The following is a 17,043-nucleotide window of genomic DNA, read 5'->3' as shown; positions in this document are numbered from 1 at the left end:
CTAGTGTGATTATGGATCAGTTAGGGACAGGTTTGGTGGTATGGGTAGGTTTAAGGGTGGGTCAAGGTGTAAGCGATGGACAACAGTGTAAATATGTAGTTACATAAACGAATTACAGACGTAGTTGCATGCAGGTATTTAATCAATCATAAGTAAAACATAAAATCATGTCTTTACACAATTAGTGCATTGTAGCAAACCATTTATTTCAGTTTAAGTACATATTAGTTAAAGCTGCTTAATATAAAGTGGGGCAGAAAAAAAAGCAAGGCCTCAAGCTATTGATGGTAAATATATTATGGTATATTATGTTTTTATTGCTGGAGAGTGCGTATTAACATGTAGCCCCGTATACATTTCTGGAGAGCCTAATATGTCCTAGGAGTTTTTGTTCTCGTTTTTTAGCCATGTATGCTTTTTGAGATCCTAAATTTATTTTACGAGTACCATTCGCGCCTGCTGTACCCACGTAAATCCACCAGATACCGCCGTAGACTGACTGAAAGGCCAATTCCCTCTACCACACCTTTTGCAAAACCCAACCTATAATGTTTTTAAAAAGCACTGATTGACCAGCGCCCACCCACTTTCCTAAACCCAACTGACAATGTTTTTAAAAGCAATCTAAAAAAAGAAAAGCCCTCCGGATTTTTATCACATTTTCAGATTTTACCACATTCCCACCCTGCTATTTATTGTTTATTTTATTTTGTTGGCTTTTGTTTTTGTCTTACCTGCTTTTTGGAGCCGTTCCTTACCAGAATCAAACCCTGTTATTGCAGTCAACTCCTCTCTGCGTCTCAAGTCTGCCGACATACGCTGCAAGCCACTGGACAAACTGGTGGTCACAAGTGCAAACAAGTCATAGACGCAGGCAATGGTCAATGCAGAAACATACAGGTCATCCGAATCAAACAGGCGTAAGGTCAGTACAGGCAGGGAAAAAGCATAAAACAAAAAGACAAGGCTTGGGGAGTTCCGGTTATGGCGCCTGAGGAGTAGACGTGCGCGTGGTCAGCTCCCAAAAAACTTTTCAGTTTTGTCTATTAACATCAGTGATTTTGTTCGTTTCTGGCAGTATTCGTTTATTTTCTGTTCTGCGACATATTTTATCTTTGAAATGTCAAAAGGAAGGGGCAGACAGATCGATAAAGAAGGTTCTCCTTCGCCGAATGCTAACGTCACGTTGGCCGAGATTCGCGCGCTACATGATGACCTTAGAGCCTCGATCGCAGAGGATTTTAAAACATCTTTTGAAAGTTTGGCAACCAAGCTTGACAATATTCAATCCACGGTGGCTGATCATGACCTTCGCATCGGAAACCTCGAGTCCGGTGCTACAGAGTTTAGTCAGCAACTCGATCAACTCAACGCTACGTGTTTGCGGCTCCAGAAGGACAACGAGTGGCTAAAAGCTAAAGTTTCCGATCTTGAAAGTCGCAGCCGGCGCCAAAACATTCGAATAGTCGGCTTACCCGAATCAGTCGAGGGGCCGCGACCGACGGCTTTTTTCTCTCAGCTTCTGGTCGATGTCCTTGGCTCCCAGGTGTTAACCTCGCCGCCCGAGCTGGACAGAGCTCACCGCAGCCTCGCGCCTAAACCTGCACCAGGCCAGAGACCGCGACCTGTCATCCTGCGATTTCATCGCTTTCAAACGAAGGATTTGGTCGTCCGTGAATCTCGCAAAAAGGGTGAGCTGCTGTATGATGGCCACAAGATTCGTATCTTTGAGGATTATTGCCCTGATGTTGTGAAACTTCGCGCCGAGTACAAAGACGTGATGTCATCACTCTACAAACGAGGACTCAAGCCTGCGCTTCTCTACCCTGCTAGACTTCGAATAACACTTCCAAACGGTGAGAAGAAATGGCTTGCTTCGGTTTCGGAAGCCAACAGTTTCATCCAGAGTTCGAGCTAGTAGCAAACGAGTTGAATTAGACTCTACTATGTACAGTCATTAATGTCTTTCTGGCCGCCTCCCTCTCCAAGGATGCTATAGGATGTACCTGTGGATTTGAGATATAAGCCTGCTCAGTATAAAGTCTTTTCCGTGCTTGAACTTAAAAGCTCATTTTATTTATAGTAGGCTGAATTGTAGGCTTGCAGTTTATTTTCCCCTTTTTTTACATTGCATATTATGCTGCTTTGTTTTTTTTTATATCGATCTAAATAAGGGATGACTAGTACTTGGATTTTGGTTTAGATTCACAATGAGCTCAGTCAGGCTTTTTTATACTGCAAGCAGAATTTACTTTTTGACCTTTTTTTTATTACTTAAAGAACAGCCTGGGAGGTTGGCCCAGCGGTTTTTATATTGGACATTGTTAAATTTGATAAAGCTATGTTGATGTTTCTTAGTTAAAAACTTACTGCAGACTATTTTATGTTATGTTAAAATCCAATCTACTTAGATTTGTGCTTATTTTGTGAGGCATAGTGTTACTGCCCTTTTGTATTTTGTGTGCGATTGCTTCGCCTTTCTTTTTTCTCTTCCACCAATTTGTTTTGCAGTCTAAGTTTGCCAGTAAGCATTGAATGAAAATCGAAATTTAATATTACTGATGTAACTATTATGTTTGGGAGGACTAGGAGTTAGGAAACTTGCCTGTTATGGTAAAGTGGGTTCAGCTGCAGTTCTTGTTGTCAGCTGGGGAAAGGGTGGGTTTAAGAGTGGGTTTATCTTTTTTTCCCTTTCTTTCTTTTTTTCCCTTTGTTACTGTTGTTTTGTTTTTGTTGTGCTTTTTTTTTCTTTTTGTATTTTTGTGTGCAATCACTTTTACTGCATTTTGTATCCTCATAATGCTTCTAGCCACCTGCTATGTTGGCTGTGCATACTTGGGGGTGGGTTCTCATAGACTCGATCACGCTTATAGTATTTGTTATTAATGTCTCTCATGAGTAACAAGGTAGCAACGCGTGGTGTACTAAAATTCACTAGTTGGAATGTTAAGGGGCTTAACTCCCCGGTGAAGCGAAATAAAGTTCTTAGCTACTTAAAACATTTAAATACTAGCATTGCCTTTATCCAAGAAACACACCTTATGCCTGCCGATCATCTAAAGATAAGAAAGGGATGGGTAGGTCAGCTTTACCATTCTAGTTTTCAGAGTAAGTCCCGAGGTGTAGCTATTCTCATCCACAAATCGATTCCCTTTTCAGTCTCTGAGGTTATTTCGGATCCTAATGGGCGTTTTGTTATTCTCAGAGGACAAATAAACGGAGCTCGCTTGGTTTTGGCTAACGTATATGGACCTAATTGGGACGATGAGGCATTTTTCAAAAAAATGTTGTTTTCCCTCCCTGATTTACACTCAAACCAACTAATTCTAGGTGGGGATTTTAACTGTTGTTTAGACCCTCTTCTAGACCGCTCATCTTCCAGACTCAGTGCACAGTCTAAATCTAGTAGGATCATTCAGCTTTTTATGGAGCAATATGCTGTTTCTGATGTTTGGCGCTTTTTAAATCCGAATACAAAAAAATTCTCATTCTTTTCTCCTGTGCATCACTCTTTTTCCCGTATAGATTACTTTTTGGTTGATAATAATTTGCTTCCATTGATTAGTTCATGTGTTTATAATGCTATAGTAATTTCAGATCATGCCGCTGTTACATTTGATCTGGCTCTTCCTGGCTTTTCAATGTCTAGGCCACCCTGGCGTTTTAACTCCTTACTACTTAAAGATCCTGAGTTTATAGCAGTTATTAATAATCGTATTGATCTATTTATCTCTACAAATCTCTCTCCAGAAGTTTCACCTAAGACTATTTGGGAGGCATGCAAGGCTTACTTAAGGGGAGAAATTATCTCATATGCAGCATACAAGAAAAAAATAATGAACGAAAGTAGGGTCAAGCTTCTTAATTTGTTGTCAGACCTCCAGGCTAAATGTGCTAACTCAACAGACCCTGACCTTTTCGCTCGGTTTCTCACAACAAAGACAGAATTTGATTTGCTTACCACAGATGAGGCAATTGATGCTTTACATAAAACTCATTCCAATTATTATGAATTCGGTGATAAATCAAGTAAATTGCTTGCTCATCAGTTACGTCAGTCTGCAGCTTCACATCATATTACTCAAATCTCCACCCCCACTGGTTTTTCAGCCAACCCACTAACTATTAATGACATGTTTAAAGATTTTTATGCCTCTTTATATACTTCGGAAAATATAGTCGAAGACGCTCAATTTGACACTTTTTTCAAATTTCTAAATTTACCCTGTATTGATTCTGATATCTCCTCTAATTTGGCAGCTCCGCTTGCATTGGAAGAAATTAAGACTGCTCTAAATTTCATGCAGAGTGGCAAGTGCCCAGGGCCTGATGGCTTTCCTGCAGAATTCTTTAGGACATTTTCTGACAAATTGTCTCCTCTTTTACTTAACATGTTTAATGAGTCTTACAGTTCAGGTATCCTTCCTCCTTCTCTCCGACAGGCTATTATTTCCCTTATTCTTAAAAAAGATAAAGATCCCTCCCAGTGCAGTAGCTATCGTCCCATCTCTTTACTTTGTTCTGATGTCAAATTATTAGCTAAAGTTTTAGCAAGACGTTTAGAGACTGTTCTCCCAGCTATAATCTCACCAGACCAAACAGGTTTTATTAAAAATAGACACTCTTTTCACAATATTAGACGCCTTTTAAATATTCTCTACTCTTCTTCTTCAAATGCATCTCCAGAATTAGTTATTTCTATGGATGCTGAAAAGGCATTTGATAGAGTCGAGTGGAGGTATCTGCTTTACACACTGAAGAAATTTGGGTTTCCTGATCAAATTATAACTTGGATTAGACTTTTATACACATCTCCAATGGCCTGTGTACGAACAAATAACAATTATTCTAAATATTTCTCACTTGGTCGCGGAACTAGACAAGGCTGCCCACTCTCCCCTTTACTATTTGCAATAGCCATTGAGCCGTTGGCAATTGCTCTAAGAGCCAGTGCAATGGCTGGCATAAAAAGGGGGGAGTTGGAGCACAAACTGTCTTTATACGCCGATGATCTCTTGTTATACGTGTCTGACCCTTGTACCTCTATTCCTTTGGTGTTGAAATTGCTAGCAGACTTCGGCCTGATCTCAGGATATAAATTAAATTTGAGTAAAAGTGAATTAATGCCTATTAATACAGCAGCCTTGGATTACCCATTAGGTTCTCTACCTTTCAAATCCTCCTTACAAAGTTTCAAATATTTGGGCATAAATGTCACAAAAAGCTTTTCGGACTTATTTGACCTCAACTTTGTCCCATTAGTGAATAATCTTACACAGGATTTTAATCGATGGTCTCTCCTCCCCTTATCTTTGATCGGTAGGGTTAACTGTATTAAGATGAATGTACTTCCTAGATTTCTTCACTTATTTCAATGTATTCCTATTTTTATTCCAAAATCTTTTTTTGTTTCACTTGATTGCTCTATTTCTAGTTTTCTCTGGAACAGAAAAACCCCAAAGATTCGTAAAAGTATTCTTCAAAGAACAAAACAATTGGGTGGTCTAGCTCTTCCAAATTTCCAAATATATTACTGGGCAGCAAATATACGCTCTACTCTATATTGGCTACATTCATGCAAATTAGCGAATCCCCCCTCTTGGCTGCACATTGAGTCTGTCTCGTGCAATAAGTCGTCCTCTTTGGCTGCTCTTTTATGCCTCCCATATACAATGACCCCAATTAAATATTCAAATAATATAATTGTAAAAAACAGTCTCAAAATTTGGACCCAATTTTTGCGCCACTTTGGTTTTCATAATATCTCTTTATTATCCCCAATACACTCCAATCCTCTGTTTTACCCTTCTATCTTGGACAGTGCTTATGCTTCATGGAGAGATCTTGGATTGGCTTCTTTTGGTGATCTTTACATTGACGGTGTTTTTGCCTCTTTTGGTCAGTTGGCCTCTCAATTTAATGTCCCTAAATCCAATTTTTTCAGATACTTACAAACACGAGATTTTGTGCGCAAAAAATTTGTTAACTTTCCAAATGCACCGCCAACTTCAGATCTAGACACAATACTGGGCATAGATCCCTGTGCTAAAGGTTCAATTTCTAAATTATTTAATATAATTGTTAATCTTCAATTTTCTTCTGATAACTTACGGACCACCTGGTCTCAAGACATGGGAATTGAGATTACAGAGGAGACATGGAAAGCGGTCTTGAACAGGGTTAACTCCTCCTCAATCTGTGCACGTCACAGGCTAATACAATGCAAGGTAGTGCATAGAGCTCATTGGTCCAAAAGCAGGCTAGCTCGCATCAATCCGTCTATAGACCCTGAGTGCGACAGGTGTCATTCTGGTACAGCTACTTTATTTCATATGTTTTGGTCCTGTCCTTCCCTGCTTTCCTTTTGGAGACAAATATTTCTCTCGCTATCAGCTATTACCACTGTTGATATCCCACCATGTCCAATTATTGGTTTATTTGGGGTTCTTCCGCCCGACCACACTTTACCCTCTCATTTTGTAGACTTTGTAGCTTTCTTAACTCTTCTGGCTAGGCGATTAATTCTTCTGAACTGGAAGAGCCCACACCCTCCTTCTCACTCTTGTTGGATAAGAAATGTTCTTTATTTTATGAAATTAGAAAAAATTAGGTACTCTCTTCACCGAACTAGCACTATTTTTATTAATTTATGGAAACCCCTTCGCAAATATGTCCAAACTCTTCAGCTTGACCCTGCTCCTTCTGATTGAGTCCCCACCCCCTAATGCCCAGCTTTTATGGGAAACTACTTCTGGTCAACACATTGTAGACTTGTTTTTTATGTATATAAGATTGCACTAGTGTTGTTGTTTTTTATTTTATTTATCTATTTATTTTTATTATCATATTTTTATTTATTATTGTTTATTTAATTTTTATTATTACTATTTGCTCAAAATACTCTTCAGTATATTTGCATATTGTTACATGATTATGTCTTTGTAAATTTTTGTAATGTTTCACAATGTATAAATAAAACATTTAAAAAAAAAAAAAAAAAAAAAAAAAAAAAAAAAAAAAAAAAAAAAGACAAGGCTTGGGTCCAAAATACGGCAGGCAGCAACAAAAAACTAGAAACACTTGCTACAACAAACAGTGACAGAAAACAAAGACTCAGCCCTGAACTGGTGTATATGTGGTGTATAAGTAGTCCAGATGATAATTGAGGACAGGATTCTGCTGTGTGTGAGTCATAAGTGTTGAACAGCAACTGGTGTGTGTGAAACGGCATGAAGGGAATTGTAGTTTGTTAATGTTATATGTGTAGTTCACCAGAAATCTGCCAGGAGTGATTGCTGGTGGTCATGACACTGGTAACAGTGGGAAAGCCGTTCATACGGAGGTAAGTGGTCAGCTGGTAAGCATGAAAAGGAACAGCGTCATACCGCTTGTTTTAAAGACGAAATGCAGCCATATGTACTTCTGGCTACCTAATTTGCGATGTTCAGAAATGTATAGGACTATGTTTTCAGAATTAGCCTAGGTTGTGTAGTTTGATGATGCCTTGATTGCGTGTGAAATCATGGGAATTGTAGTCTTCACATTTACAGAACTTCATGAAATCATGTTCATCTCGGATGAGTTAACTGGTGCGTCGCTTGAATGTTTTGAGTGGTGTTCTTGTGATGCATGACTTTGAAAGACGTGTGAAAGCTGTTGTCGCTTCTGTCAGATGCGGTTCATGTGCGTGAGGAAAACATGTTCTCCTAATGGCCGTTTCAGGATGCAGCAGTCACATCTAGTTAATTTTCAAAGACAGAAATGTGAAAGTAGGAGAAAAAGTGAGCGGTTTCAGTGGCGGCAAGGAGGCAGTGGCAGCCCGCAACTAGTTCTTGAGCATGTGCTTTCAAGCATGCCTTGTGAGTGTGGCTTTGCAAAATAAAGGAAAATACAAATACTGTATATGAAATACTGTGTCTAATATGAAATTATGCTAGACATGTACCTATAAAATATCAAATAAAAGTAGCACGAGTACAACATTTCGCTCAGGTTACTAAATAAAATGTCTCACCAAATGCAAATAAACTTTTCTGAGCAGTCAGCAACTTTGCTTGGCACAATATCACAAACAAACATGAAAATGTGTTTGCTTGTACAAGGAGGCATTGAACATTCCTTCTGCAACATGATTCATTTACAGTGCATAATAGTTTATAAGGATTTCTTCTATAAGGAGTTTATAAGGAATTAGTTTTATAAAAACTAATGTTTTAGGCGTGCACATTCCATGTAGAAGTCTTGCAGGAGTTCTAAAGTAAAATGGTCACACACAGAGATGTATAGTAACGAAGTAGAACTACTTCACTACTGTACTTAAGTACTAAAAGGCAGTATCTGTACTTTACTGGAGTATTATTTTTTTCTCCTACTTCCACTTTTACTTAAGTACATATTTTCCATGAGTTTAATACTTTTACTCCGATAGATTTTTTATGTGCTGCATCGTTACTCGTTACTAGGGGTGTCAAAATGATTGATATCAGTTCAGTAATAATAGGTCATAACCGGTGATTACGTGATGACGTCATTTATCTCCTATGCGCGATGTCGCAATACTATGGCGAAGGACGGAGGCGCGAGGGCGAGAGAAGGCGGCACAGCACTCCAGCCGCTAGTTTACTGTTAGGGAGAAATGTTGTAAAACTTCACCCCTGCCTATCTCTCGCTCTCTCACTTTGGACATTTGACCCGCTGGCCAGTTTGTAAGGTAACTTTTCTTCTCTTCTTAGCTGTTAAAGCTGTGGATCCAGACATGAGCGTGCCTCATGTGCAATTAAGTTTTCTCCACTGTTACCCGTGATAATCGCGTATTTTTCCCGCCATGGGTGAACAGCGCTTATATTTCTAAAGCCCTTTCTGTTGAGGACAATAACCAATCATAGACCCGCCTGTCAGCGCTCAATAAGCAGGCGGGATAACATGAGTTTATTAGCTGTAAATGCTCGTGTTGTCTTCTGTGCATGAGTTTTGTTTGATACATCCAGAAAGAGTGTTTTCTTTGAGCAGGTCAAATTAAGGGCACAGTTCGTATATCTGACTGCTGTATTAAAGGACAAAATTTTTATTACAAAAAACCCTTTAACTGTCACACCAAGACAAAAGCAATAGAATTTTTTTGATTGCATTTCTTAACTCCTAATGTCGCTAGTTAACAAGATCAGTGCATTTTTATTCAACACATCACATTATTTCTAAAATATCAGCCTCTACCAAATGGTTGAGATGTTGGTTTATGGTAAAAGTACCAGAATTAATAAATATACTACAGAAAATATGAACTGTTAGACCAATTCCACAAAACATGATAAAAATAAATAACAATTATTACTAAATCATAGCCAAAAGCCATAAAATATTTCTGATTTTCATTTAACACAGTAATATACACATTTTCCTGTTTTTTTTTTTTTTACAATAAAATCAAAATCAAGTGAATTAGTGAAGCCGGATTTAGTTTGCTTGTTTAGTTTAGTTTCACGAGTGCTTCCAGAAGACAGAACTCCTGTTCATTGTGGTATTAACCAATCAAACTTCAAAACTCCCAAAGTGTGAGTGTGTCTTTGTGTGTGTGTGAGTGAGAGTGAATAATGTGTGAGTAAGAGAAAACAACAGTGTGATTGTACCTGTGTGTGCGTCTGTGTGTGCGTGTGTGCGTGTGTGTGTAAGAGAGAGTGTAAAAACAATTGCAACCTATGTAATGTCCCCACAATTCACAAAAATGTGTGTGTGAGAGAGAGATAGAGAGAGAACTGTGTGTGTGAGAGTGTATGAATGTGTGAGTTGGGAGAGAGTGTACGTTTAGGTGTGTGTGTGTGTGTGTGTGTGTGTGTGTGTGTGTATGTATGTGAGTGAACATGCTGAATTATCTCATCAGTGAAGGCATTTTCTGGTAAAAGGGCCTGACGATGTGAGCTCTTGTACCATAGAAACTATTTACAGAGAAAAACAATATCATAAGCCATGTTTCTTTTCGTTCTGCTTAATCAAGTACCCCAAAAAAGATATTTAAAATAAACAAAACAATTAGTGTATTTTGACTGCTTTCTTTAATAACTACATACACAATACTTGTACTTTTACTTTCAGTACTTGAGTAGTAAATTTTGAAATAAACTACTTGCAATACTTAAGTACAAAAAATGTTGAATACTTTTGTACTTCCACTTAAGTATGGTGCTTAAAGAACACTTCTACTTCTACTCAAGTCAATTTTTGATAAAGCACTTGTACTTTTACTTAAGTATGGGTCTCTAGTACTTTATACATCTCTGGTCACACAATCTTATAGGATTCTGCAGGAATGTGCAAATATGCAGTGTGTGGGATTATTTTCTGCAGGATTTATTTAACTTATTATTTCTTTTTATATGGGTTAATGACAACCAAGTCTTGTTTTGAAAATGTACCTCTATATACATTTCTAGAGAGCGCCAAATCCGTCCTAGGAGCTACGTATTTTTTTTTTTGCAGTTTTTGCGAATTGACTGTGGGCACTGTGTACACTTTAAGAGATCTCAAATTTCTTTCGTGAGTGCCATTTGCACCAGCTGTTTTCATGTAAATCCACCAGAGGTTGCTGTCGACTAACTGACTGACTGTTTGACTGACTGACCAATTCACTGACCCACCCTCCTCCTTCCCTAAACCCAACCAATAGTATTTTAAAAAGCAATCCAGAAAAAGAAAAGCCCTTGCCTGATTTTTACAACGTTTTCAGATTTTATTTGTTTTCAGATTTATCACATTCTCACCCTGTTATTAACTTGTTGTTCTTCAACTCTTCTCTGCTTCTTAAGCCACCAATGTACATGGCGAGCTAAGTGGACAAAGTGGTAACACCGGAAAAGCCCTCCATACAGAGGTAAGCGGTCAACTGGTAAGCGCAAAAAGAAACAACGTCATACCACCTAGAGTTCTTTTTAAAAATTATATGCAGCCATGCATATTTCTGGCTACATAATTTAACCATCTCCAGAAGTATATAGGGCTACGTTTTCACGATGAGCCTGTGTTGGTTTTTAATGACTAAGTACCCATAAATGTGGAGTAATGTACTGTAAGTACAAAATCAGCAAATATATAACTGTTCTGGTGTACATAAAAACAATCTGACATATTTTCACTTTCAATTCTTTTTCTGCAGTTATTTTAGTGACAACAACTCAAAATACATGCACTCTAAAAACTGCTGGGTTGAAAACAACCCAATTTGGGTTGTTTTGGTAACCCAGCGCTGGGTAAAAAAGGGACAAACCCAACGCTGGGTTACTTTAACCCAGCAAGTTGGGTTACAAGTTTAACCCAGCATGCTGGGTTGTGATTTTAACCCAACTATTAGTTAAAAATTACTACACTGCTGGGTTGAATGTAACCCAAAATGGGTCAGAAATTTAATCTAGAAACTGATGATTAAAATCACTAAAATAAAAACAATTCTACAGCAATACATAGTTGTTCAGTAATGGAATTTTATTTATGACAAAAGATAAAATGTGTCCAAATGAATTTGAGATTTTTCCCATCTGCACCTCAGCATTAACCCTTTGACTGCATGCTCTACCAAATGGTTGACCTCGTTTTTACTGTTTTAAATAATGACTGTTAAAGTCATAAGAAAAAAGATGATTTAGTGTTCAAAATATTTCTTTTAAATATATATATATATATATATATATATATATATATATATATATATATATATATATATATATATATATATATATATATATATATATTTTTTTTTTTTTTTTTTTTTTTTTTTTTTTTAAATTGGTCTTACACATTTCAGATTTTTCATAATTCTGGTACTTTTACCATAAACATACATATCGATCATTTGGTAGAGGTTGATATTTTTGAAATTATAACATGTGTTAAAATGTACTGATTGTGTTCAATAGCAACATTAGCAGTTGAGAAATGCAATCCAATTTTTTTTCTTGAAAGGGTTGTTAAAGGGTTAAGACGATTTCTGTGAAAATTTATCAAACTGTATCACAGAAACACTGACTAAAGTTCAGTAACAATGCATCAGACTGAAATCAGACAAATTACTTTAAGAAAATGCATATTTGAAATACATTCAAAAACATTTGCATCATTTATAAATCAGGAATCATCAGTAAGGCAATTGCAATGTTATTGCAGAGCAGAGAAAAACAATAGTATAAGGAAGTAATAATGAAAATGCCTTTAAATGACTGAAGTCAGAAAGTAATTTGAGCACAAACATCAACATATTCTCATATAAATCATCAACTGCAATGCAGAAAAAATATGTGAAAGTAATAATGAAAAGGCATCAAACAGCTTGAAAAAACAAAACAAACAATAAAAACTAAGAAAATACAAATTTTATATTAAGAAAAAATAAGAAAACATTTTATAACTTTCCCTTTAACAATTATGTGCAAACATCAATATATGAGCTATAAAGCAATCATCAGTAAGGATGATCAAGTTCAATGTAAATGCAGTTTTGAAGAAAAAACAGATATAAAAGTTAAAATTAAACCTGAGGATGGAAGCATTTTAAAACAAATTTGAAATAGGAAAACTTTTTTTAACTTTTACTCGAACAATCATGTGCAAACTTCAATCCTGAGATATAAAAGAGTCTGTAAGAAACATTAGTTGCAATGTAACTGCAGTGTAGAGTGTCTTAAAAAATATCTAGTCCATTATTATGTGCCGTCATCATAGCAAAGAGAAAAGAAATCAGTTATTAGAAATGAGTTATTAAAACTATTCTTTAGAAATGGGTGTCATGGTGGCACAGTGGGTAGTACGATTGCCTCACAGCAACAAGGTCGGTGGTTTAAGCCTCAGCTGGGTCAGTTGGTGTTTCTGTGTGGAGTTTGCATGTTTTCCCCGTGTTCGTGTGGGTTTTCTCTGGGTGCTCCTTTTCCCCCACAATCCAAAGTACAAGTTAAAGAACACAGAATCCAAGGAAGCAGTGAGGTCACAGTATTAATGATTACTGTTTGTCAGCAAAAATTAATGCTAGCAGAACCCTTACTGCTAGTGTCTCCTCCCCAGGATGTCCATAAACCACAGTCTGCCACACCAGGGAACACTGCTTGGGGTAGTTCACACCAAAGATGTAGAATGCTTTATAGCAAACGTCCACTTTGGCAAGTAATGTACTTTGCAATAATAAATAGCACAGCACGTGAGCAAAGGCTTGAAAGAAGTGGCGGTCTCCAAGGATGAGAACATGAGGAAACTCAATAGATTCTTGAATTCAATGGATGAAGATACTCAGCAATATTGGTCCCAATCTGAAAAAATAAATAGAAGTAAGATTTATTAAAAACTCAAAAGTGTAAAAGTTAAATATCTTTAGAGTTAACTTTAGAACACCTAAAATACCTTTAGAAGCAATTAAGGCCATAACACACCAAGCTATCAGCCAGTGTTGGCATTAGTTAACCACTGACCATGGCACCATGCTGCAATTTTTTGGCCCGAGTGAAGATGACAATGCAACAACAGGTTTGCCTAAGGAACTTTTTTTAATAAGTAATAGTAAGGCAAGATGAGCATTTGAAATTATTAAGTATTTAATTGTGTTTTCTTAATGAGAATAGATAAGACCCTTCTTCCTGAGCTGGGACTGTTTGCAACCGGATTTGTATAATTTGAAGCCGCATTTAAATTTTCTTTAAAAACTTCAAAAATGAGGCACAATCTCAGTTCAAGATGGATAAAATTGCTGAAATATTTTCCTAAAAAAAAAATCTTTCTGACTGAAGAAAGAATGACATGAACATCTTGGGTGACATCTTTTTATGTTTTACGCAGCAGATGCCCTTTCAACTGCAACCCATCACACTCTCATTTAGACACACACTATGGACAATTCAGCTTACCCAATTCAGCTACAACGCATGTCATTGGACTGTGGAGGGGAAACCCATCCAAGGCTCAAACCAGCGACCATCTTGCTGTGAGGCGACAGCACTACCCACTGCGCCCCCATGCCACCCTAATAACAAACATAAAAATAACATTTTCATTGTTAATAAAATAACTAAGACAATCATTATGCATTAAATGCATCATTATGCATCGAGAAACCTTTAATTGAATCCTTACCCTCTGAATTGTATTCAAATTGACCTAAAAACGAGGAAAAGTTCGCTCCTGTGCTAAAAATAAAACAAGAGAATGTCACTGGTTGCATGAACAGCAGATTTTAAAAAATAACCAGACAAAAACAAATTGGCATTAGAGTTCAATCTCTCAGTTTAAAGTGTTGAAGTGGCTAATGATTACTAGGGCTGCCCCCTAATAATTGAATAACCATTAGTCAACTAAAAATTTATTATTCATTCATTCATTTTCTTTTTAGCTTTGTCGCTTTATTAATCTGGGGTAACCACAATGGAATGAACCACCAACATATCCAGCATAAGTTTTATGCAGCGAATGCCCTTTCAGCTGCAACCCATCACTGGGAAACGAATACTCATTCACACACATACATCATTGACAATTTAGTCTACTTAATTCACCTTTACCACGTCTTTGGAAACCGGGGCACCTGGAGGAAACCCACGCGAACACGGGGAGAACATGCAAACTCCACACAGAAAGGCCTATTGACCCAGCCAAGGATCGATCAAGTGACCTTGTTGCTATGAGGCGAATGTGCTACCCACTAGTTGCAGAAAAAAAGTCCACACTGGCAAAGTCAATGTATGCTGCATGAATCCGCTGTGTAAAAAATATGCTGGATAAGTTGGCGGTTCATTCCGCTGTGGCGACCCCAGATTAATAAAGGGACTGAGTCAAAAAGAAAATGAATTAATGAATAAATGGTTTATTAATAAATCTGTAATTATTCAACTAATGCTTCAAATGAACATCACAAGTCAACCAGACAAATGTTTAGACAAGGGCAGCCCTAATGATTACAATGAACCAAGTAAAATATTATTACATACCTTCAAATGTGGGGATTAACTCCTCAAGATTGCATTCTTTTAGTTTGATTTTCACGCAATTATCCATCTGAAAAAGAATAACAGATAAAAGCGTTTAAGCAAAATTAAGTAAAAAAAGATCATGTTAGCCAAAAGTCACTATATCACAAAAATACTCCTAAATGATAATAATTATCCAGGGTGTCACATAAAACGGTGGTCAAACTTTTTCTTTTTGCAGTCGAAGATGATTAGGTTGGAATTAGCCTTAGCTCAGACATTTCCGTTAGCATGAAACGACCCTTACATACAGGATTAATTAAAGATAGCTCAAATCACGTCTAGAATGTAAAATGCTCATAGTAAATTAATAACATTTGCTATTCAATGTACAGCTAAACAAAATGTACATGCAGAGCAGGACAATTATTGTATATATTTTGATAAAAAAAAAAACATTGTTAGAAGCTGAATTCAACACTTATGCATCAAAGTATTGTCACAAAAATCCATGAACAAACTTAAGAAATACAAGAGTAAAAATACTACTTACTGCTTTACAATTAACACCCCAGAAAGATCACAAATCACAGTAACGTTACTTACTGTCATCACCTAGCCAACATAAAAATCTGTGTCATTCAAAAGGCATTTTATTACAATAAAAAGCTCCTAAATTATCCTAGGTGTTGTGTTTATAAAGTGGTCATCAAACATGCTTCACGTTAGTTTCATTAGTTACCTTATACTTTTCGAGCTCCTTCCGATGCCATGCGCGCTTACCCGTCCACCGATCAACAGGCTGGGCGTGAGGCGAGCACAGGTCAGGTGTTAGGCGGAGCAACAGCTCGGGCGTTAGGCGGAGAAACAGGTGCGGAGAAACAGGTCGCCGTTAGGCGGAGAAACAGGTCCGGAGAAACAGGTCCGGAGAAACAGGTCGCCGTTAGGCGGAGAAACAGATCCGGAGAAACAGGTGGCTCGTCAGGCGGACTCGGAGCAACAGTTCAGCCATAAGGCGAGCACAGGTCAGCGTGAGGCGGAGCAACAAGTCGGCCATCAGGCGGAGAAACAGAAAAAAAAGCTCGTGTATATTATACTAAGTAAACTAAGTGTGTTATTTCTTATGAAAATTGTTAAATACACACTAAATAACTTACGTCTCACACAGAATTTCACTCGCTTCCCCTCAAAGACAGCGCAAAGAAAATGGCGGTTTCTCACGTTGATGTCCCTGCATGTTGACGTGACGTGCGTGCTCTCTTTCACGTCCGCGTTCCCAACCCAGCACTGCTGGGTTATAGATAAAGATCGATTTTCAACCCAAATTGGGTTGAATCAACCCAATTTTGTTACCCAGCAGTCTCAACCCAGCATTTGGGTTAAAAAACCAACCCAGCGTTTTTTAGAGTGTGAGTAATGTAGCGCACTGCAATTCTGAGACAGTAATATTGTATGTTAGGGTGCCCAAACTCAGTCCCGGAGAGCAAGTGTCTTGCAAAGTTTAGTTACAACCCAAATGAGACGCACGTGGTTATTTACAGTAATGCTGGGTGTTTCAGAAAACATACAAATGCAACACACACGCTCATCTCTTAACATAAACAAAACAAAAGTACATCCAGGAACAGGAAGGTGTAGAGAGACAGAGATAGAGAAAAAAAGATTAAATCTAGACATGGGTCAAGAGAGACAAAACAGATCACCCAATACATCCAGAATGGAAAACACCAAACAAGAGAAACTCTGGGGTATCAGTACACAAAATGATGAGAGGCTTAACTAGGGGAAGTGAAGGATAACCAAGATCTGTGGCAACAAAAAAAGAACAACAACAGAAACAAAGTAAAACAGGAAGTTACCAGAGGACGTGAGCAGTGGGAACAGACAATATACTTCAGAGTAAAAGTCCAATTGTGAAAAATAATGTCACCTCTGTGAGATATAAACAGGAAAAAAGTTATAAGCTAAAATATAAGTCATAATATTTTTTGACATTATATATGCCATGGCTGAGGTGAGTCCCTTGAGCAAGGCACTGATTCGCTAACTGTTCCCTAATGGCTGGCCACTGCTTTGAATCTGTGTTCATGCTGTGTGTGTTCACTGCTGTGTG

At 37.6% G+C, this 17,043-nt stretch overlaps 1 protein-coding gene and 1 long non-coding RNA gene across 18 annotated transcripts in view; one reads left to right on the top strand and one right to left on the bottom strand.

Annotated features, from left to right (window-relative positions):
- LOC147834839 (uncharacterized) overlaps positions 1-17,043 on the top strand; it is a 245,798-nt gene that overhangs the window by 226,661 nt on the left and 2,094 nt on the right. For 8 of the 15 annotated variants that reach the window (XR_015502697.1, XR_015502687.1, XR_015502688.1 and 5 more), the window contains one exon: positions 10,800-10,864. The exons of the other annotated variants lie outside the window; for them this stretch is intronic. The gene's annotated coding sequence lies outside the window, so the exon portion shown is untranslated. The remainder of the gene's footprint in view (positions 1-10,799; positions 10,865-17,043) is intronic. 15 annotated transcript variants of the gene reach the window in all.
- LOC147841817 (uncharacterized) lies at positions 11,452-15,731 on the bottom strand. 3 transcript variants are annotated; one of them, XR_015502708.1, is made up of 6 exons: positions 15,673-15,731; positions 15,484-15,545; positions 14,952-15,018; positions 14,101-14,153; positions 13,875-13,990; positions 11,452-13,283 (listed from the first exon to the last, which is right to left on the bottom strand). It is a non-coding gene; the product is annotated as an uncharacterized LOC147841817 (long non-coding RNA). The 3 variants fall into 3 exon arrangements; XR_015502710.1 differs by lacking the exon at positions 15,484-15,545 and having other exon boundaries at positions 15,655-15,731; XR_015502709.1 differs by lacking the exon at positions 15,484-15,545.

This window comes from Danio rerio, chromosome 11 (assembly GCF_052040795.2).
Source record: "Danio rerio strain M-AB ecotype USA chromosome 11, GRCz13ab, whole genome shotgun sequence".
Classification (NCBI taxonomy): domain Eukaryota; kingdom Metazoa; phylum Chordata; class Actinopteri; order Cypriniformes; family Danionidae; genus Danio; species Danio rerio.
Note: the sequence above shows the minus strand (reverse complement) of the source record. Positions and strands in the feature narration are given on the sequence as shown.